This window comes from Podarcis gaigeae (genome assembly GCF_964106915.1).
Source record: "Podarcis gaigeae genome assembly, chromosome: W".
Classification (NCBI taxonomy): domain Eukaryota; kingdom Metazoa; phylum Chordata; class Lepidosauria; order Squamata; family Lacertidae; genus Podarcis; species Podarcis gaigeae.
The window spans coordinates 29326526-29347827 of NC_139695.1; positions in this window are offsets into that span (position 1 = coordinate 29326526).

Consider the following 21302-nt stretch of genomic DNA (forward strand, 5'->3'; position numbering starts at 1 on the left):
AGATGGCCGGAGGTCCAAAAGGATCTTCCCAGGCAAAATGGCCCAGAGCCGGCTGAAGATTTCAGGGCCCCCGGTCAGCAACGCAGGAGAACCGCACGTCCCTGTTCGGGCGCCAAATGTTACCGTAAAATCTGGGTGCGAGGCTGCTCTGCCACCCAGCTCATCGGACTAAGTCCGCGGGTCCCTGCGGAGGAAAATGAGCTCAGCTGGAGACAGGAGAAAGCTGCAGAAGATCCAAGTTTATTGCGCAACAGGTTCAAGGCGAGATTGAACAGCGGGAAAGGGGTGACATGAACTTTTAAAACTTCCCTCCATGTCCCAGAATACAGTGCAAAATACATCACAGTTACATCATGAATACATTAAGAAGAGGTTGGGTTACACCGGATTAACATATGGAGGAGGGAGGGGGGAATATGCAGAGCTGGAGATATGCGCAGATAAGCACATCCTGAGTACCGGTGATGAGAAGACAATGGTCCATGTATGCATAGTCTGCCACCTGGCATTGCCCGGAGGAAAGGCTTGGCAGAGTGATTTGACAGGATTAGGGTCTTCCTGAGTACATGACACCTCGCTTGAAGGATCATGGAGGGCAGGGGAGGTGTCATGGAGTCCTGGAGAGACTGAGCCGATTGGCACCAAAAGCAAGAAAATTGAAGTTGTGGTTGATTTTATACGAATTTTTAAAGATTTTAGTCCATTTTATATTGATAATTGAGGTCGGAAACAAAATGGATACATTGTAGCAAGATTTGACACTTTTATGAGTTCACAAGTTTCAGTTCCATTGTTCTCCCAGTGGGGCGCCGTCAGCAGCTTGTCAAGAGGTTAAATGAGGCGTGCAGGAGCTCGCTGAGCTAGCTCTGCAAGGCGAATGCATGGTTCTGATTGGGTAGAACGCACCCATTGAAAGGATAGGGAATACAGCTTCATATGGTCGACCCATAGTAAAGATAGAGCGGGAGGGAAGGCATAAAATTTTGGGCTTATTTCGCCCGTAATAGCGGATCAGTGTAGGAAAGGGGAAAAGGCACTTTATTTATGGGGCTTGGGGTAGAGTGTGGTGCTTGTGCAACGGTGTGGGGGCTGAGGGGTCCACGTGGGGCTGGGTACCCTTGAGGTCATCGCCTCGGACCCTCTGGTGACCGGCGGAAGGGTGAAGAAAGGCATGCCCCCCCTTCCGTATCAGTAGTTGTGTTTTCTACAGACCAGTTTCATTTGTTGTGAGACATTAGTGTTGCATGCAGTGTTGGGTTAGGAAGAACAGAGGGGGAAAGAGGGGGAGGGTGGGGTCGGGTGACAATGCTTCTCTTCTACTTAGTGTACAGGGGAAACCTGGAAATTAGAATATCGTGGAAAAGTTCATTTATTCAAGTAATTCAACTTAAAAGGTGAAACTAATATATGAGATAGACTCATGACATGCAAAGCGAGATATGTCAAGCCTTTATTTGTTATGATTGTGATATTATGGCATACAACTGATGAAAACCCCAAATTACCAATGTCAAAAAATTAGAATACGAAATGAAATCAGCAAAACAAGGATTTCAAATAGAGCAATATTTGACCTCTGAGACGTAGAAGCATGCATATGTACTCAGTACTTGGTTTGGGTCCCTTTTGCATCAATTACTGCCTCAATGTGGCGTGGCATGGATGCTATCAGCCTGTGGCACTGCTGAGGTGTTATGGAAGACCAGGATGCTTCAACAGCAGCCTTCAGCTCTTCTGCATTGCTCGGTCTCATGTGTCTCATCTTTCTCTTGGCAATGCCCCATAGATTCTCTATGGGGTTCAGGTCAGGCGAGTCTTCTGGCCAATCAAGTAATCCCATGGGCATTGAACCAGGTTTTGGTACTTTTGGCAGTGTGGGCAGGTGCCAAGTCCTGCTGGAAAATGAAATCAGCATCCCCATAAAGCTTGTCTACAGAAGGAAGCATGAAGTGCTCCAAAATCTCCTGGTGGACTGCTGCGTTGACCCTGGACTTAATGAAGCACAGTGGACCAACAGCAGCTGATGGCATGGCTCCCCAAATCAACACTTCACACTGAACTTCCAGCATCTGGTGAAAATGTGGCGTAGCTAATTGGATTGGACCCCAATTAGGCGCAGCTGCTTGAATGGAAGCCCGACACACTTCCGCCTGGCGCCTCTCTGCTCCCGGTCCTCCGTCCTCCGTCAGCCACTGTTGCAGAGTTTTCCCGCGGCGTGCTGTTGCTCTCCGGTGTTTAGCAGATCAAACACACTTAGACGTCAGTGTGTTTATAACTCAGTCTTTCCTGAGCTTTCCTGGGCTCAGAGCGCTCATATTGCTTCTGTCTCCTTCAGAAGCCGGAACAAAACAGACAGTGAGGAAAAACCACTCCCACCTTCTAGTCACGCCTCAGGAATGGAGAGACGTCACTCAGAACTCCTTAACCCTGTGAGTTCTGAAACTAGCCACACCCCCTCTTCTATCCAGTCCTGAGGTGACTTGGGTGTTTACCTTTACAGACCTCTGTGAGATCAGTCCCTTTTCCAATGCATTGCGCCCCTTCCTGGCGTCCTTGTCAGGCAACTGTGGAACCTCCTCACAACTCCCAGGTTCGCACTGTGCGAAACCAACCCACACACCGGTGACCTGATACCTCTCAGGTGGAATGCCCTTCGTGGCGCGAGTGGACCGTCTGGGCACAAACTCAGGTGTTTCTTCTGACCCACTGAGGCCAGCAAGTGTGTCCTCTGCATCACGGGACTCCCCCTCTGACTTAATGCGTCTTCGAATTTTCTGCATTATGCTAACAGGAGACGCAGGCTCACTCTTGGGCTCTCTTTTAACAACCTGTGGAGAAGCCCAGCCCTGTTCTTGACCCTGGTCATCGACCTGGTCCTCATCAACAGGTTCAGCCTCTAGCTCTCCCTCATCCTCAGAATCAGACAGACATTCTGAGAGAACATCAGGACTAGCATTGCGCTTTGACCTACCATCTTGCTCACAGAACTCAGCATGTCTACTGACCAGAAGCTTGGTCTGGTCACCTTCTGGATAGGCAAATCTCCATCCTTTTGTTGCAGGCTCATACCCACAGAAGATCATCTTCTGGAACTTAGGACCACCCTGCTTTTGTTGAGCCTTTGGCACCGGCACCAAGGCCGGTGACCCAAACGCACGGAAGAAATGTACCTGTGGCTTCTCTCCGTATAGTACGAAATGTGGGGTTTCACTTACCACTGAGTTGTAGGACCTATTCATCGTGAATGTCACTGTTCTCGTCGCCTCCCACCAAAAGCTCTGAGGCAAACCAGAGTCTTGCAGCAAAACCTCTGTTGCTCGGACCAGAGCTTCACATCTGAGCTCTGCCACGCCCCTCTCCTGAGGAGCCGTCACCTTGTGACGTATCTCTTTCTGGCGAAAGAACTCCTGCAGAGCAGACCCAGTAAACTCTGCACATCGGTCACTCTTGAACCCCTTTACCTTGGTTGAGAACCTTAGTTCCACCTCTGCAACCCAGTCTTTGATCAGTTGTGGTGCATCTTCTTTCGATTTTAGAGCATAGCACCACGAAACCTGGCTAAAATCATCCTGCAGCGTCAGCAGAAACCTGGCCCCTCCCAGACTCTCTGGCATGGGCCCAAAAAGGTCTGTGTGCACGAGCCCAAAAGGTTTTGTGGTTACCCTCTCCACCTTGGGATAACTGCACCCTTTTACCTTTGCCCTTTTGCATGCCCTACAATTTAGGGATCTGCCACACTCCTGTATTTTGCAACCCTTAGTGCACTCCTGCAACATTTGGATATCTTCTAGGGTACCATGTGCCATCTTTTTGTGCCAAGCACAGGCACATGAAACATGAGTGGGAACTGTAGCACGCATAGCTTGAGCCCTCTCAGCATTCCCCACACCCTTCAGAGGCATTTCCAGAACAAAGAGATTATTCTGCCCCTTTGCAACACTGACCAGTTGCTTTCCTCCCCTGGAAATTGTACAAACATTGTTTTCAAAGCACACCTTATACCCTTCCTGTAACAGACAAGGAACAGATAAAAGACAATGTTTCATCCCAGGTACCACGTAAACTTCCAGCTGCGCCTGCAAAACAGAAACAGAAACATTTGCTATGTTACACAAAGGTTTTTGTATCCCATCAGCAAATTCCACAGTTTTCCCAGCAGAAACAGATCTGCAATTCCACAGCTCGACAGCAGGTGTCTCTGTTATCAGGTGCCTGCTCGCTGCAGAGTCAATTATAAAGCGTAGCACTCTCTCCTCCTTGGAGCTGTCCTGCAAGATTGCCATGGAAGCTGTTAAATGATAAGAGCCGTCTTCGCTTCCTGAGTCACGTCCTCCTTGCGGTTTCCCACGTCTGCCTGCTCTCCTGGACTGGCTGCCATGGAAACCCGGCTGGTTCCCATGGGAAACGACCTTGGGAACATCCTGCGCAGCCTCTCTGGCTCTCTGGGGGCAGGAGCGACGCAGATGGTCAGGAGAATTGCAAACAAAACAGTGACGAGAAACAGTGGAAAAACACTGCCCAGGGCTCCTTTCAGCCGGCTTGGCCCCCCTTCTTCCGGAAGAGCTCTCTGTGCCAGCCCTGCCCCCTCTGAAACGGCGTTCCACCTCGTCACACACAGTGGAAAACTTTTCAAACTTGCCTTTGGAATTCTTCGCCCCCCCCCCCCGACTTGCCCATGAGCTCTCTTTGAAGCTAAGCGATCAGGGACTGGGGCTTCAGCCACCTCCGGGCTTTTCATTACTTTTCCAGGGCTCTCGCCTTCTGCTGAGCTTTCACACAAAGCCCTCAGCACCTCCCAGGCAGCCCTTGCTGACTCCACGCCCTCCAAATGAGGCAACAGCGATGCGTGTACGCATGCCTTCAACATGCAAAACTCCCTTTGCATTCTCTGCTGGCTATCTTCTGGCAACGCAGCCTGAAAGCCTGCAGCGTCTGTCCCAGCAGCACCTGGAGTGAGGGGTGCTGGCTCCCTCTGGCTTGGATCCCAGAGCCCTGTAGCCAAAAACCAACCCCTCACTTTTCTGGCCCAGGTGTTCCATCCTTGGGTAGTAAGCTTTTCGAACGGAACATCTTCAAAGACGTGGCCATCTGCCATCTTCTCCCCCAGGGCCCAGCTTACTCACGTAACCAGCAGCTTTCCGGCACCCGGCTCAGCAGATCAGCTCCTTCCCAGCGAGTTCCTCTGCCCCAGACACAGGCAGGACTCCAGCAACAGCTTCAAAGCATTAATCAGCGACCCATAACCTGTGAAAATGTGGCGTAGCTAATTGGATTGGACCCCAATTAGGCGCAGCTGCTTGAATGGAAGCCCGGCACACTTCCGCCTGGCGCCTCTCTGCTCCCGGTCCTCCGTCCTCCGTCAGCCACTGTTGCAGAGTTTTCCCGCAGCGTGCTGTTGCTCTCCGGTGTTTAGCAGATCAAACACACTTAGACGTCAGTGTGTTTATAACTCAGTCTTTCCTGAGCTTTCCTGGGCTCAGAGCGCTCATATTGCTTCTGTCTCCTTCAGAAGCCGGAACAAAACAGACAGTGAGGAAAAACCACTCCCACCTTCTAGTCACGCCTCAGGAATGGAGAGACGTCACTCAGAACTCCTTAACCCTGTGAGTTCTGAAACTAGCCACAGTGTGCCTCCCCATCCTTCCTCCAGACTCTGGGTCCTTAGTTTCCAAATGAGATGCAAAAGTTGCTCTCATCAGAAAAGAGGACTTGGGACCACTGAGCAACAGACCAGTTCTTTTTTTTTTTTCCTTTAGCCCAGGCAAGATGCTTCTGACGTTGTTTCTTGTTCAGGAGCGGCTTGACAAGAGGAATATGACATTTGAAGCCCAGCTCCAGGATCCTTCTGTGTGTGGTGGCTCTTGATGCACTAACTCCAGCCTCAGTCCACTCCTTGTGAAAGTCCCCAACACGTTTGAATGGTCTTTTCCTGACAATCCTGTCCAGGCTGTGGTCATCCCTGCTGCTTGTGCAGCTTTTTCTTCCACACTTTCCCCTTCCGCATAACTTTCCATTAATGTGCTTCGATACAGCACTTTGGGAACATCCAACTTCTTCTGCAATTACCCTTTGAGGCTTTCCCTCCTTATGGAGGGTCTCAATGATGGCTTCCTGAACAACTGTCAGGTCAGCAGCCTTCCCCATGATTGTGCTTCCTACTGAACCCATTGCAGGTTGTGATGGGATGATGAGCTGCTTGTGCGTTAAAGCTTAGTCCCTCAGAGCTTGGGCATGGTTCTCAAACTCTGCCTTAAGCGGAGCCCCCTTAAACATGACTCCCTCAATCGCTAGCAGAATCCGACAGTGGGCATTTGCGGAATCTGCTCCAACATAAAAGTTCCTTAACGGAAACGCGTCTTCGGGATTCTCGGCGAGACAGTTTCCGGCGAGGAGTGGGTGTACCTATGGGGGGTCCTGAGACTTCTCCACTGTTTTCACTGGCAGTCTCTCGGAGCCCTCCCTCCGACTCACTTTCTCTCTGAGCTCTTTCCCTCCCCCTGCTGGTACCTTCCTCTTCTGCTGAGTCTCTCTTAGCGTCCGAGAGCCCTTCCACCGCCTGCCTTTCCGATGGCAGTTCCCTGACATCCACCTCCCCTCCAGGGCCCCCTTCACCCCCTCCCGCCCCCTCCTCTACGGGCGGTGAGGGCGGAAAACCCCGGAAAGAACTTTCCTCATCGTCAGAGGACTCGAACACTTCTTTCCACTGACTTCCGTCTCCTCTCCCCAAGTATTCCTCCTCATCGGAATCGATACCTTCTTCCAGCCCTGATTCTGGGAACCCTTCGAACTCCTCTTCCTCATCGGTGGTGCCTAAGTATTCCCTCCTGAACCGTGTTACCGGCTGAGGTTTCCTTGGGAACCGTTGGTGAAACGTCTCTATTAAAACCTCGTCATTGACCTCCTCCGCCGGTACCCAGGTGTTCTCTGCCTCCGGTTCTCCTTCCCATTCTACCAGATACTCCACCCGATCCCCCTTCCACCTGGAATCGACGATTCCTGCCACATGATTGTTGCGTTCCCTTTCTTCTATCACTGGCGTTTGAGTGACCTCCCTCTCACGTTCCCCCCCTCAGTGCGGCGACAGTAAGGACCTGTGAAAAACTGGGTGCAGTTTCATGTGGTTGGGCAACCTAAGTTTGAATGCCACTGGGTTGACTTGTTGTATCACCTCAAATGGTCCCAGCCGTTTAGGTTTCAATTTCTTACATCCCCCCTTAAACGGCAACCCTTGGGTGGATAACCACACCCGGTCCCCCATCCTTATGGTTTCACCTTCCCGTCTGTTTCTGTCTGCTTGCTTCTTGTATTCTTCTTTGGCCCTCTCTAAATTAAGTTGGAGCTGCCTGTGGATCGCTTCCATCTCTTCTACAAAGTGTTCCGCTGCCGGGACACTCCATCTTTCCCCTCCCTCTCCTGGAAATGCCCTGGGATGACACCCATAATTTGCCAGGAAGGGACTCATCCCTGTGGACACATGCTCCGCGTTGTTATAGGCAAATTCTGCCAGAGCCAACTTATCTACCCAATCATTTTCTCTGTCATTTACATAACACCTTAGGTATTGTTGTAGAATGTCGTTCGCCCTTTCCGCCTGCCCATTAGTTTCTGGGTGTCGGGCAGTCGAAAAATTGACTTCCACGTGCAGTAAGCTCATGAGCTTCCTCCAGAACCTGGAAGTAAATTGTTTCCCTCGGTCTGAGACCACCCTCAAGGGGGCGCCATGCAACCTGAAAATATGTTTTACAAACAACTTGGCGGTTTCTTCTGCTGTAACCGCATGCGAGCAGGCTATAAAGTGGCACATCTTGGTTAATAGGTCTATTACCACCATGACAGCTGTTTTCCCCTTGGATTTTGGCAGATCCGTCATAAAATCTATGGATACTGCCTCCCATGGCCTTTCTGGTGTGGGTAAGGGTTCCAGTAGCCCCGCCGGTGCCAGCCTCTCTCCCTTTGCCCTCTGGCAGCGGTCGCATCCCCTTACATATTCCCGTACGTCTTTCCGCACCTTGGGCCACCAGAACTCCCTGGTAACCAACCACATGGTTTTGTGTTGCCCGAAGTGCCCCGCGGTGGGGCTGTCGTGCAATTGTTTGAGTACCCGCCCCCTCAGTTCTCCTTCGGGTATGTACAGTGCCCCCTTGTAATACAACGCTCCGTTCCTTTCCTCAAAACCCCCTGTGTTCTCTCCACCTCCCCGAAGTCCTCTGAGCTTATCTTGGGCGTATTCATCGTTCTGGGTTCCCTCCACCAATTCTCTCGGCCCCACCAATGCTGCCCCACACACCCAGTGGTCCTCGGGGATGATATGTCTCTCCTCTGGCGCTCCCTCCCCCTCTAAATACTCTGGTTTTCGAGAGAGGGCGTCCGCTCTGACATTCTCCGGCCCTGGCACGTAACAAATCTCAAAATTGAATTTGGAGAACTCCTGTGCCCATCTCACTTGTCTCTGGTTCAGTACTCGGGCAGTTCTCCAGTATTCTAGATTTTTGTGATCGGTGCACACTTGGACCTTGTGCTGCGCTCCGATCAGCAAGTGTCGCCACCTCCGGAACGCCTCATGAATGGCGAGTAGTTCTCGTTTGTACACGGTGTAGTTCCTCTCAGACCTGTTCAGTTTCCGAGAAAAGAAGGCACACGGTCTCCATTCCGACGTATCCTTTCCCGGCTGCAGAAGCACCGCCCCCACTGTTTCCACTCTCATCGGTTGTTGCAGATCCACGTGCAAAAGTTGTTCTTCCGACGCGAACGCCTTTTTTAATCGTTCGAATGCTCGCTGCGCCTCTTCCGTCCAGACAAATTTCTTTTTGCTGCTGAGACAATCAGTGATGGGCGCCGTTAAGTGGGCGAAGTTCTTGATGAACTTCCGGTAGAAGTTTCCGAACCCCAGGAACCTTTGTACGTCCTTTTTGGTCTTCGGTGTCTTCCATTCCAGTACCGCTTGAACCTTGCTGGGATCCATGGCCAATCCTTTGTCTGATAAACGGTACCCCAGGAATTCCACCTCTCTGGTATGAAACTGACATTTCTCCAGTTTCACCCACAGCTGGTTTGTTTGCAGCCTGCTCAGTACCTCTCTTACGTCCCGCACATGCTGCTCCTCATTCTCTGAGTACACCAATACGTCATCTAAAAATGCCACACAGTTTCATGAACGATTGAAAGCAGGCTGAGCCCCCTTGTAGACCGAAGGGCATAACGAGATACTCAAAGGCCCCCAGGGGGGTGAACATGGTAGTTTTCCATTCGTCTCCCTTTCTCATTCATATCAGGTTATACGCCCCCCTCAGGTCCAGTTTGGTAAAGATTTTCCACTTCCTCACTCGGTTCAAAATGTCATCGATTCTTGGCATGGGGAAGGTCGCGGGTTCTGACACGGCATTTACGGCCCTGTAATCAACTACAAGCCTGGGTTTATCCGTGTGTTTTTTGTCCACAAAGAAAACTAGGCTACACCCCACCACTCGTGACTCCCTGATGAAACCTCGTTTGAGGTTCTTGTCAATGAACTCCCTTAACTCCTGCATCTCCCGGTCGGACATAGTGTACAGCTTGCCCACTGGCAACTGGGCTCCTGGGAGTAGGTTAATTTGACAGTCAAAGGGCCTGTGCGGGAGCAGTTTATCTGCTTCTCTTTCGCTGAAGACGTTACCCAGGTCGGCGTATTGTCGTGGTACCTTCCCTTTATCAGCTACTTCCATCCCTGCTAGGGTGGCCTTGGCTCCTCCCTGAGCCTCTTCTCCCTTGCAGTGTGCTAGGCAATGTGCTGACCCAAAGGAAACTACCCGCTGGTGCCATCCCACTAGCGGATCATGCAGCGCTAGCCAGCTCATCCCCAATATGATGGGCGCCCCTCCCAGGGTGGCCACATTGAACGCTATTACCTCCGTGTGTCTGGCCACCTTCATTATCATAGGGACAGTCTGTTGGTTAACTTCTCCGCCGAACAGCTCCCTCCCATCAATCGTTGTGACCTGTAAGGGGTTACTTAAAGGGATCATCTGTATCTGGTGTTCTGCTGCAAACTCCTTGCTCATAAAATTGCAGGAGCTGCCTGAGTCCAATAGCGCCTTTATCTTTAGCGGGTGTCCGTTTGGTAGCTCTAGCACCACCTCTACTACAAGCGCTGGTCTTGGGGGTTCAGGCTTGGGCACATTCACTGCTCTTTGGCCTGGCTGCTGTGCCCCGATGCTGGCAACCAGGCGTTGGCTTTTACCTGCTCCTGAACCCCCTCTTCTTCACCCCCAACAGCTCCCGCCATTCCTTGCCATCCCTTCCTTTGCGGACAGACTCTGGCAAAGTGACCTGGCTGTTGGCAGAGGAAACATTTCTTGGCGCTCTTTCCCTCCTTCTTCCCCCCATTGTTGGTGTTTGAAACTCCCCGCGCGCGCGCACTGTCCCAATCTCCATCGGTTCTACGGGCGGAGAATGGTGCTCTGGCATCTCTGGAATGCGGAACTCACTCAAACATTCCCATTTCCCTTCCCGCTTCTCCAAGGCTCTCGCCTCCTGGCGCGCTCCTATGGTGAGCGCGGATTTAGTCAGCTGGTCCATAGACTCCGCCCTGGGCGCGCGGGAAAGCTCATCCTTCACCGCCGCGGATAAACCTTCTTCGAACAGCATTTGTATCGGTTCCGCAGTCAGGTCCCATCCCAATTTATGGATCAGCATGGTAAACTCTGTCCAGTACTCTCGGACGGAGCGATTCCCCTGTTTACACGCCATCAACTGTCTGCGCGCCACCCCTTGCTCAATCTCGCTGGAAAACATCAGATCCATGGCGCGAAAAAACTTTCTCGAGTCTTTTAGAACGTCATTATTCGCTGCCATCAGGGGCCTCACCCAGTCTTTCGCCCCCCCTTCGAGATGCCCAATGACAAACGCCACTCTCGATTCCTCATCGGGAAAGTCATCAAACTGCAGCTTGAGGGCGTATTGCATCTCTGTTCTAAAGGCTTGATAATTTCTGGGATCCCCCCCAAACTTCTGCACCAACCCCGGCACCTTCCTTGCGAGTGGGGTGGTTTTTCCCTTGTCCGCATCCTGAGCCCGCCTCTCTTCGAGCCTCGCCGTTTGCAGCGCTAGCTGGAGCTCCAACACCCTGTACCTTTCTTCCAGGCTTGGACCCGCTCCAGCTCCTCCTGCATCTCTGGCTCCGGTTGGGTTGCTCATGATGCCTCTCTTTGCACAAGCGGCTTTCAGGGACTGTCGGATTGCTGTGATGGGATGATGAGCTGCTTGTGCGTTAAAGCTTAGTCCCTCAGAGCTTGGGCATGGTTCTCAAACTCTGCCTTAAGCGGAGCCCCCTTAAACATGACTCCCTCAATCGCTAGCAGAATCCGACAGTGGGCGTTTGCGGAATCTGCTCCAACATAAAAGTTCCTTAACGGAAACGCATCTTCGGGATTCTCGGCGAGACAGTTTCCGGCGAGGAGTGGGTGTACCTATGGGGGGTCCTGAGACTTCTCCACTGTTTTCACTGGCAGTCTCTCGGAGCCCTCCCTCCGACTCACTTTCTCTCTGAGCTCTTTCCCTCCCCCTGCTGGTACCTTCCTCTGCTGCCGAGTCTCTCTTAGCATCCGAGAGCCCTTCCACCGCCTGCCTTTCCGATGGCAGTTCCCTGACACAGGTGTTATGGATTGAATAGCTACTGCACCTTTTCACAATATTCTAATTTTCTGGGATTGTTAATTTTAATTTTTTATCAGCTGTACCCCATATTCATCACAATTATAACAAATAAAGGCTTGACATATCTCGCTTTGCATGTCATGAGTCTATCTCATATATTAGTTTCACCTTTTTTAAGTTGAATTACTGAAATAAATGAACTTTTCCACGATATTCTAATTTCCCGCGTTTCCCCTGTATGTGTGGGGTTTTGTGTCACCATCACTTGTGTGGGTTCACTTACTATTCCCTTGTTGCATTTCCTTGGTGGTGAGAGAGGTTGGGGATGACCTAGGGTGTGGTTGGTGGTCTTTGGTTGGCTGCAGGGAGATTTGTTTTTGTGTGTGAGTGGGCACCTAGGGTACAAATAACCAGAAACCTCATCAAACTATACCTCCACAACTACAACCCCTCGTGGCGACAAATCAACAAATACCCGAGGAGATGCAACAACACCAAATGCTCCTTTCCTTGTTGATACGATGTCCCGCAGCCAAAGTAGTGTGTGAAATGACATGGCTCTGCCTGCAACTGTTAGGCCACCCGTATTTGTGTTATGGCTATGCAGCAAAGACTCCCTGCCTTCTCTTACACACACACACACCATTTTGGTTGTAGGCTTCTGTCTCAGGTTTTGAAATGTGTTGGGGAAGGGGCTTTACTGGGTTGTTTTTCACCTTTATTATGCATTTTGTGTTTCTATATTGTGATTTTTATGTTGGAACCAGTGCTTTTTTCTATTAAAAAAATGTTTGGGGTACTGTCATTTTGACTCAAGAAAATCACCATTTTATAGTTCAAATCGGGGAAATAAATGCAGTACAGTAAATGGACAAAAGTGCAAAGATTCACAAAATGTTTTGGGGTGTGCGTACCCCTGCATCACCCCAGAAAAAAACACTGGTTGTAACTGAGTCCTGTGGGTATAGGGCGGTATAACAACAACAACAACAAGGTCTGCCCCTCTCCTTCTCTTCTAGGTTCAGGCGACTGAGGGACATGGCAGCCCGCAAGAAGAAGGGGACCCGCAAAGTCCCCCAGAAGTCCAGGGTTGCTGGGGGCCCACGTGAGCAAATGCTTCCTTTTCATTTTGGAGCGTAAGAATGTCAAATATAGAGTATACAGTTAAAGCAACATAGTTAACCAAAAACTGAAATATTAAAGATTTCAGAATAAAACATTAACAAAAACAAAACAAAAAACTTAAGCATCCCCCCAAGCCAACATTGCTAAGTAAAGTCAAATATAAAATGCACATTTAAAACAGCAGAATTCCCAAGAGAATAAAATATGATCATAAGCATGACACGGCTGTTTAGCAGGCACAAAAAGATGGGGCAAAAGAATCCAATAGTTTGGGTTTCTTGTCAGGCCGAGCGAAGTCCCTCTGGTCTCACCAGGAGCCTCTTTAGTAGAGCTGGTGTCTGGGCCCTGCCCCCCAGGCCAGGTGGAAAGGGCCTTGCAGGAAGCGGCCTTCACAACTCACAACCGGGCAAGGCCATCATGATGACACACAGTTCAATAGGGCAAGGTTTCTGGCAGGTGGGCATCTAAAGCCTACCAGACTGTCCACGCAGACCTTGTTGGTCCACTTGCAAAGTACTTCATGGTATTGATTGATGCTTTTCCCAGGTACATTCATGTGTTCATGCTCAAGCAGAAATCAGAAGCGTTTCCGAGGTTCAAGGAATTCTGTGCTTGGTTGCAAAATGTCCATGGAAAGCAACGGCAAAACCATTGGTTGGCTTTCATTGAGTTCTGTGGACACAGTAAAACAAAGCTGCCATCTGGTTTCTCTCGGGATGTTCGGATTGTCGAACACAGATTTGCTCTCCACCGTAACCATGTCTCTCAGCATACCACTTTATTTCCCCCCAGATAGGTGGCTACTATTCACTTGTAGGAAGATGTGCTCATTTAGATTACAACATTGCAGCGGGAGCAAAAGCCACCTTTCTTCTCTCAAGAGGGTTAGTCGAGTTTCTGTTGTTACGGAAAAATCCAGGTGGGAGGCTGCTCAGAGCCCGTGGGTCCCTGCGGAACAAAGAAGGAGTCCAGCCCCCAACCGGAGCAAATAGCGGAGACCAAAGTTTATCGCGCAACAGGTTCAGAGAGGAATTGAACCCCGAGAACGGGGTGACAAGGACTTTAAAAGTTCCTATCTTATCCCAGCAGACAGTTCGCTAAACATCACCACTCCATCAGAAAAGGGGAGGGTTATACATGATTAACATAGGAGGAATGTGTTGGGGTAACATGCAAATACAGGATATGTCTTGGGAAATCCGCTCCACTTCCCAGTGGGGAGGAGTTGCGGTGGACCACGTGGCCACCCACTCCCCACCAGGGGCGGGGGACTCTGTCCCCCGTTGCCTAGGGGATCCTGGCCACGTCAGAGCCCGGCCAGCCAACCCCCAGAGAACTTCCTCTTTGGCTCGCTTCCTCAATCACCCGCCCTCCCTCCCGATTTTGCAGGTTAGGCAATGGCCTTGCTATGGACTTTGGTTGGTCGCCTTGGTTGTCCGAGGGGCCTGGTAGGAATTTTTCCACTTGGCAAATTGGCACTGGACACTTGGTTTTCACCTACCTCGTAGCAATTGCCACAACTTTGTTAGGGTTGCGGTTAGGCATTGTTTGACCTTGTGTGGGGGAGGGGAGGTGTGGCCACCACCTGCCCCTCCATGCTTAAGGGTATTCCGTTAAAGGAATCCGGGGGTGTTGATCTAGTCTGAAGCCCAGCTGGGGGGCTAAGGCCTTGACACGACCCCGACGGGAGCACCAGGGGGAGCTTGAGTTGGTTCGCATCGACAGGGCTCCCCCTACCGGTGGCTTACCCTTACTGGGACTTCCTGCGCAGCAATCAGGAGTCAGATATAGTCAGGTCCAATCAATGCCTTGGCCAATACCACTCACATTCTTTAATTTCAATAAAGTTGTGGCCAAAATTTGCCCAGTAACATAAACCTAATATCCGTGTCCTTGTGTGAGTCATTTCCAACGAGGGGGTGGCTGCGGGGTCTCGACACCCAAGTACATTCTAAGCACCTACTGGAAGAGGACAATAGAACTTTGGTTTGCATAGTCTGCCGCCTGGGTAAGTCCGGAGGAGAGCTTTTACCCAGCGATTGTCACCTATGGGTAAAGTACCTTCCTGTGAGTAGGTGACCTCCCGCTTGGGGAATTCTGGCGGGGACCCAGGGGTTCCCAAGTCCTTAGCCAATGAAGCAGACTGGCGGTGGAATGAAGAGAATCGGTGAAACCAGTGGTTTTCTATGAATTTCCAAGCGTTTTTAGGCTTTTTTAATACAGACGGTTCTTTTCGGAAGTGGCCTGGCCTGACATTGCTACATTGTATCTAGCTGGACCATAAAGAAGGCTGATCGCCGAAGAATGGATGCTTTTGAATTCTGGTGCTGGAGGAGACTCTTGAGAGTCCCATGGACTGCAAGAAGATCAAACCTCTCCATTCTTAAGGAAATCAGCCCTGAGTGCTCACTGGAAGGACAGATCCTGAAGCTGAGGCTCCAATATTTTGGCCACCTCATGAGAAGAGAAGACTCCCTGGAAAAGACCCTGATGTTGGGAAAGATGGAGGGCACAAGGAGAAGGGGATGACAGAGGACGAGATGGTGGGACAGTGTTCTCGAAGCTACAAACATGAGGGAGGCAGTGGAAGACAGGAGGGCCTGGCGTGCTCTGGTCCAGGGGGTCACGCAGAGTCGGACACGACTAAACGACTAAACAACATCTAGTTTTGATTGGATTAACAGGGTAACGAGGTTTCGATTGATTCAGTCCGTTGTTCTCGCAGCCGGAGCTGTCATCACCTTGTCAGCGCTCAGTGGAGCGTGCAAAACAGCTGGAGCTGAGCTGCCTCTGCAGAGCCATGGCATTGCTGCGATTGGCTGAAGGGCTACATTCAACGCCATCTGATTGGCTAGAGTGCATCCTCATGCAAATACATTGTTCATTCATAAAATACATCGATCTGTATAGCATCGGGATACGGGGTCAGAAATGGCGCTTTCTTCTCGGGGTTTTGGACTTTTGTGCGGTGCTTGGTGCAACGTTGTGACGGGGCGAGGGGAGTCCTAGTGTGGCAGGGTTCCCTTGAGGTCATCGCCTCGGGCTCTACGTCTCTTACTCGGGAGTAAGACTTCGTTCATATGCCCCCCCCCCCCATTCCGTAACACTCTTCATATGGACTTCATGGAGTGTGCACTCTTGCAGGGTCTGCTTCCAGAAACTACTATTGCAGATGTAGATATTTTGGCAGAAATGGTTTACAAATATGCACGATGGCAAGCAAGCAGGCAGACAGGAACAGTTACAAAGCAACCTTGGTCCTGCCTAGCCTGGAAGCCGTTTCCATCTAGTGAACTAGAAACCTTTCAGCAACCTTTACAACCATCTACAAACCCCGAAGTTTGTAGGATTCTCTTCTTTCAGCTGTATCTTGGCTCTGTGCTCGCAAGTGTTGTAGTGACTTTCAGGTAACTTGGAAAGCATGGTAATGATGCCTTGGTTCTGAAGAATGATATTTCCCCCAGTCTGACTTAGTTATCCTGGTGATGATTCAGCTAGATGTTGTACACGCTGAGCATATTCCAGAAGGGGTTGGTTGTCTTGGCCTTGCTTTGGCTTACTGAGATCTGTCTTCTCCCTATAGGTGCTCATTCTAAAATGGATAATTGTAACGTTTGACTCCATTGATCAGAAGGAAAATATGAATGCTCTCTATGGTTTCTTCTTCCGCTTCTTACAATATGAGAAATTGGTAAGATAAAAAGGAATGTGTTGTTTTGAAGGAACTCGCTTTTATTCTGACATTAACCCAAATCAAACAATAAAGAGTACTTTCCGACCACACAACAGGACACCATGTGAAAAGTGGGGCCTTAAATACATTTGAATCAAATACATTTGGAACAAGTGATGGTTACATTTAAGGAACATTCTCTAGGCGATGAGATTGGGGGGAAATACAAAAACCCATTCGGATACATTTGGATACATTTATGTCAGGGAACTGCCATCAGGGCCGGAGGGAGAGAGCGGCCTCCGGAGGAGTCCCAGAGAGCGTCCCGGGATGGGGAGAGGCAGCCCAGCTTCTGGGGAAGAGAATCAGTGTAGCACCAGTGGAGAAGGATGGCAGATGGGGGAATCGGCGAGGCGGTCCCATGACTCCTTGCCAGGGACCAGCAGGGAGAGTAAGGGTCCTCCGCTGCCTACACCCTCCTTGTGCAGAAGGCTTCCGCGCAGGGAGAGTAGGAGGAGACTAGGCGTCGGGACTTCCGGGTTGGCGCCTGCAGCAGTGGCTGAATTCCTCTGATCGGGAGGAATTTGCTCTGTGGAAACTGGGTCTGGCCGCCACGGTGAAGGCGGGGACCCACTAAAAATCACAGGCGGGAGAAGCCTGTGAACGTGGGATTCGGCTGGCACCTTTTGCACCTCCCCTACTCGCGGGGAAACCCAGTTTCGGGGATCCGGAGCGACGTGGGGTGAGTGGCGCGGTGCTTCGAATTGACTGCTTCTTTCACGGAGTGAAGCCGCATTGTTGTTGCCGGAGAGCGCTGACTTTTTCCTGTGGACAATTTGATCTTAAAACAACTACCCGTGAGTAGAACAGAAAATTGGATTTTTATACGTCTTAATTTGGTACCAAACGGGGAGGTTTCAAATAGGAAGTCCGCCTTCCCCTTTTTGTAAATAGACTAAAGCAAAGAAGTTGCAAGCTAAATTTTGGATCGGGCAAGCCTGCAGGAGAGAGAGTGAAGAAAGATAAATTACCACCGCTCTGAACCTGGAAACGGGATGCCAGTAAGACTGACATTTTGGGAAAGTTCATTGACTGTGAATAAAACGTTTGTTGACAGATAGCTAAATAAGGGAAATACATTGTTTCCATTGTTTCCTTCTGCGTTTAAAAAGGAGTAAAAGTAACTGAAAATTGAAACTAATTTTATTGCTTGAACCATGCTTAAAAGGATTGATTCAAATAGAAATTGTTTCCCTCTAGAGGGAGCCTCTGAAACTGTTACAAGAGTCGAGCTGGGGGAATCTCCAGCTGCAAGATAAAAAAACGTGAGAACCAGGGATTGACCTTGGATTGGTAAGAATGTCGACAGAAGAAGCCTTAGTGATTGCATTATGCAAGATAAGTGCTTCATTGGAACAGCTCCTTAAGAAGACAGGTGTGATGACTATCAAAATTGATAACTTGGGACATAAAGTGACTGATTTGGAACAAAAAATGAACATCTATACAGAAACTATTCAGGAATCGATTCAGGAATCTACTTTGACACGGCAAATTGTGGAGAAGGCGAGGGAGAAAGTTGTTGTTGAACCTAAAGTAATACAAGTGGAGAGAGCCCCAGCCTTACAGAGGCAATTTGATGAATATAAGTTGTTGCCTTCTATGACTGAATTTAGAGAAAGTCAGATTTTGAGGATTGGAGCCTTGCTTGGACTGGAGAAGGAAAGTTGGATAGATTCCCTCATGCAGGGATGTGCTGACCTTTGGGACGTGGACTTGGGTCGGGAGGAGATTGGAGTTGTGGGGACCTTCAGATCTGGAGGGATTTTGAAACACATCCTGAAATATCTGACCTGTCGAGAAGGAATAAAAACATTGCTAGGTTGGAGCATCCCCGAGATCTACTCTTCAGCATCAAAGTAAGGAAATTAAGAACAAGATCAGCAGAAGACAAAGTAAAGGGCATGTATAAATATGAAGAAGATCTGCAGAAGGGACTTGGAAAAGAGTTAAGAGCCTCGGACAGAAGATCACCAGGTTGATGGACCATATGGAATTGACAGAAAGGACTGGCAGAATCCGAGACCAGGGAGAAGAGACGGTGGAAGAAGATTGGAAAAAAATTAAAGTTTATTTATAGAAATACTGTAAAATTAATGAGTGTTAGAAAAATGTTGGAATGAAATTATATGGCTTTAGTAGAAATGTTATAAGGAGTTAAGTACAAATAAGTATTATAGTATTAGTGGAAAATAAGGTTAAAATAAGTCAAGGTAATTATATGACAGAAAATAGAGAAAGATGGAAAGGAATTGCTGAAACAATTAACAGAAGTGGAATACAAAAAGGGAGGTGAGAGGAGGTCGATGAAATGAGGGAATGAAAGCTAGGGCATTGAAACGGTATGATGTATGTTTTTAAATTGTTTTTGCTTTGTTTTGTTTAGTCTAATGTGTTAATGTTGTGTTGTGCATTGTTTATATATTGTATTGTATTGTGTTTTCCTTTTTTGTTTCTTCTTTTTCTTCTTCTCTTTTTCTTCTTTTTTGTAAGGTTTAAAAGTAATAAATATTATTTTAAATAGGAGGAGACTAGGCGTCAAAGAGCTTCTTTGCTGGAAGAAGTTCAAGAAACGCCCACTGACGGATTCTGCTAGCGATTGAGACAGCCACGGGTGAGTGGCTGTCCGGACAGAAAAGGTTCACTCAGGCAACCCAGCCAGGTGTTGCACCGGTTTACGCAAGAGCAACCCCTAGAACCATTACAGCAATCCGTCAGTCCCTGATGTTGCTTGTGTGCAGCCCCGGAGAGGCAGCACGATGAGCCAAACAGCGCCGGCCGGAGGGACAGAGCAAGAAGCCAAGGTGCGAGGTCTGGTCGAGAGGAACCGAGACCTGGAGGCGCATGTTGCTACCCTGTCCGCGCGGCTGGAGGAGAGACGGGCTCAGGATGCACAGGTCAGAGGCACCCCGATAGAGAGGGGGGAAGGTCCCGGGGCTGGTACATAAGTTTGGTGGAAAGCCCCAGGACTACAATGGCTTCCGAACGGAAATTCAATACGCTTTGGATTTGCAGAAAAATGACTTTGCGGATGACGGGGAGAGGGTGGCTTACATTGTTGGACATCTGCAGGACGGGGCGCACGAATGGATCAGGCCCCTAATGGCGACGCAGAATGATGCATTGAAAGATCTTAAGAAATTCTACCAGGCGATGGACGTGATGTTCTCCAGCGAGGTGGAGCAATGCGTGACACGGAGGGAGCTGATGAGGTGCAAGCAGGGGGGCCTGTCCGTCAGAGACTACTGGTCACGTTTTGCGATGTTAGTCCACAAGCTCGGGTGGGATCTGGACTCTGAACCAATACAAATGTTGCTTGAGGCGGGTTTGGACCCTGGACTGAAAGACGAGCTGTCCCGAGCGCCCCGCCCGTGGTCGATGGATGAACTCACAAAGGCTGTGCTGGCGATCGGAGTACGCCAAGAAGCGCCGTCTCAGGAGAAGCGGGAGATAAGGGGAGAACATTTCCATGGCAACCGCATTCCGGAGATGGCGAGGGAGCCTTCCCAGGCGGCGGAGCCGATGGAAATTGATGGCGCGCGCGCGCGCGAAGTTTCAAACGCCAGCGAAGGCCGGAAGAGGGAGGGGAAGGAGTGGAAAACTACCAAGAAGTGTTTCCTCTGTCAGCAACCGGGACATTTTGCAAGGGTCTGCCCTCAACGGAAAGCCTGGCAAGGCATGATGGGGACTACAGACCACGACGAGAAGGGGGGGAGGGGCCGGTGCAGGGAAACGACAAAGCCTGGCTGCCAACCAGTGGGGGCAGCAGCCAGGCCAGCAACCAATAGAAGTGCCCCAGCCTGACCCACCCAGGGCAGCTATAGCCATAGAGGTGGTGCTAGAACTCCCAAATGGGCACCCCGTCAAAGTGGAGGGGCTGCTAGATTCTGGCAGCTCGTGTAATTTCTTCAGCAGAGATTTCGCTCTGGAGCATCAGCTCCACCTGTTGCCACTAGATTTTCCCTTGCAGGTGAACACCATCGATGGCAGGGAACTCCTGGGAGGGGAAGTGACACACCAGACACCGCCAATGTGAATGAGTGTCTCCAGGCACACGGAAACCATAGCCTTTCATGTGGCCACGCTGGCAGGACCCCCAATAATACTGGGAATGAGCTGGCTGGCAATACATGACCCAGTAGTGTCATGGCATCAGCGGTCGGTCACCTTTGGGTCAGCTTACTGCTTAGAACACTGTCTGGGAGGGAAGGAACCAAGGATGACTGTGGCAAAGGTGGCTGGGGCGGCCTTGGAGCAAAAAAGGGAGGTGCCACCACAATATGCGGATTTGAAGGAGGTCTTCAGCGAGAGGGAGGCAGACAGACTGCCCCCCCCCCAGACCATTTGACTGCCAAATCAACCTGCTTCCAGGGGCTCAGTTACTGGTGGGTAAGCTGTATGCCATGTCTGACCGGGAGATGCAGGAGCTGCGGCAGTTTATTGACAAGAACCTGAAGAGGGGTTTCATAAGGGAATCCAATGCGGTGGGGGGCAGCCCCGTGTTCTTTGTGGACAAAAAAGAGACTAATCAGCCAAGATTAGTTGTGGATTACAGGGCCGTAAACCTGGTGTCAGAAACCGTGACTTTCCCAATGCCCAGGATCGACGATATTTTGACACGTGTGAGGCAGGGGAAGATTTTTACCAAGCTGGACCTCAGGGGAGCATACAATCTGATCAGGATAAGGGAGGGGGACGAATGGAAAACGACCATGTTCACCCCCCTGGGGGCTTTTGAGTACTTAGTCATGCCATTTGGATTACAATCGGGGTCCACCTGCTTTCAAGCCTTCATGCACCATGTGTTGGGGCC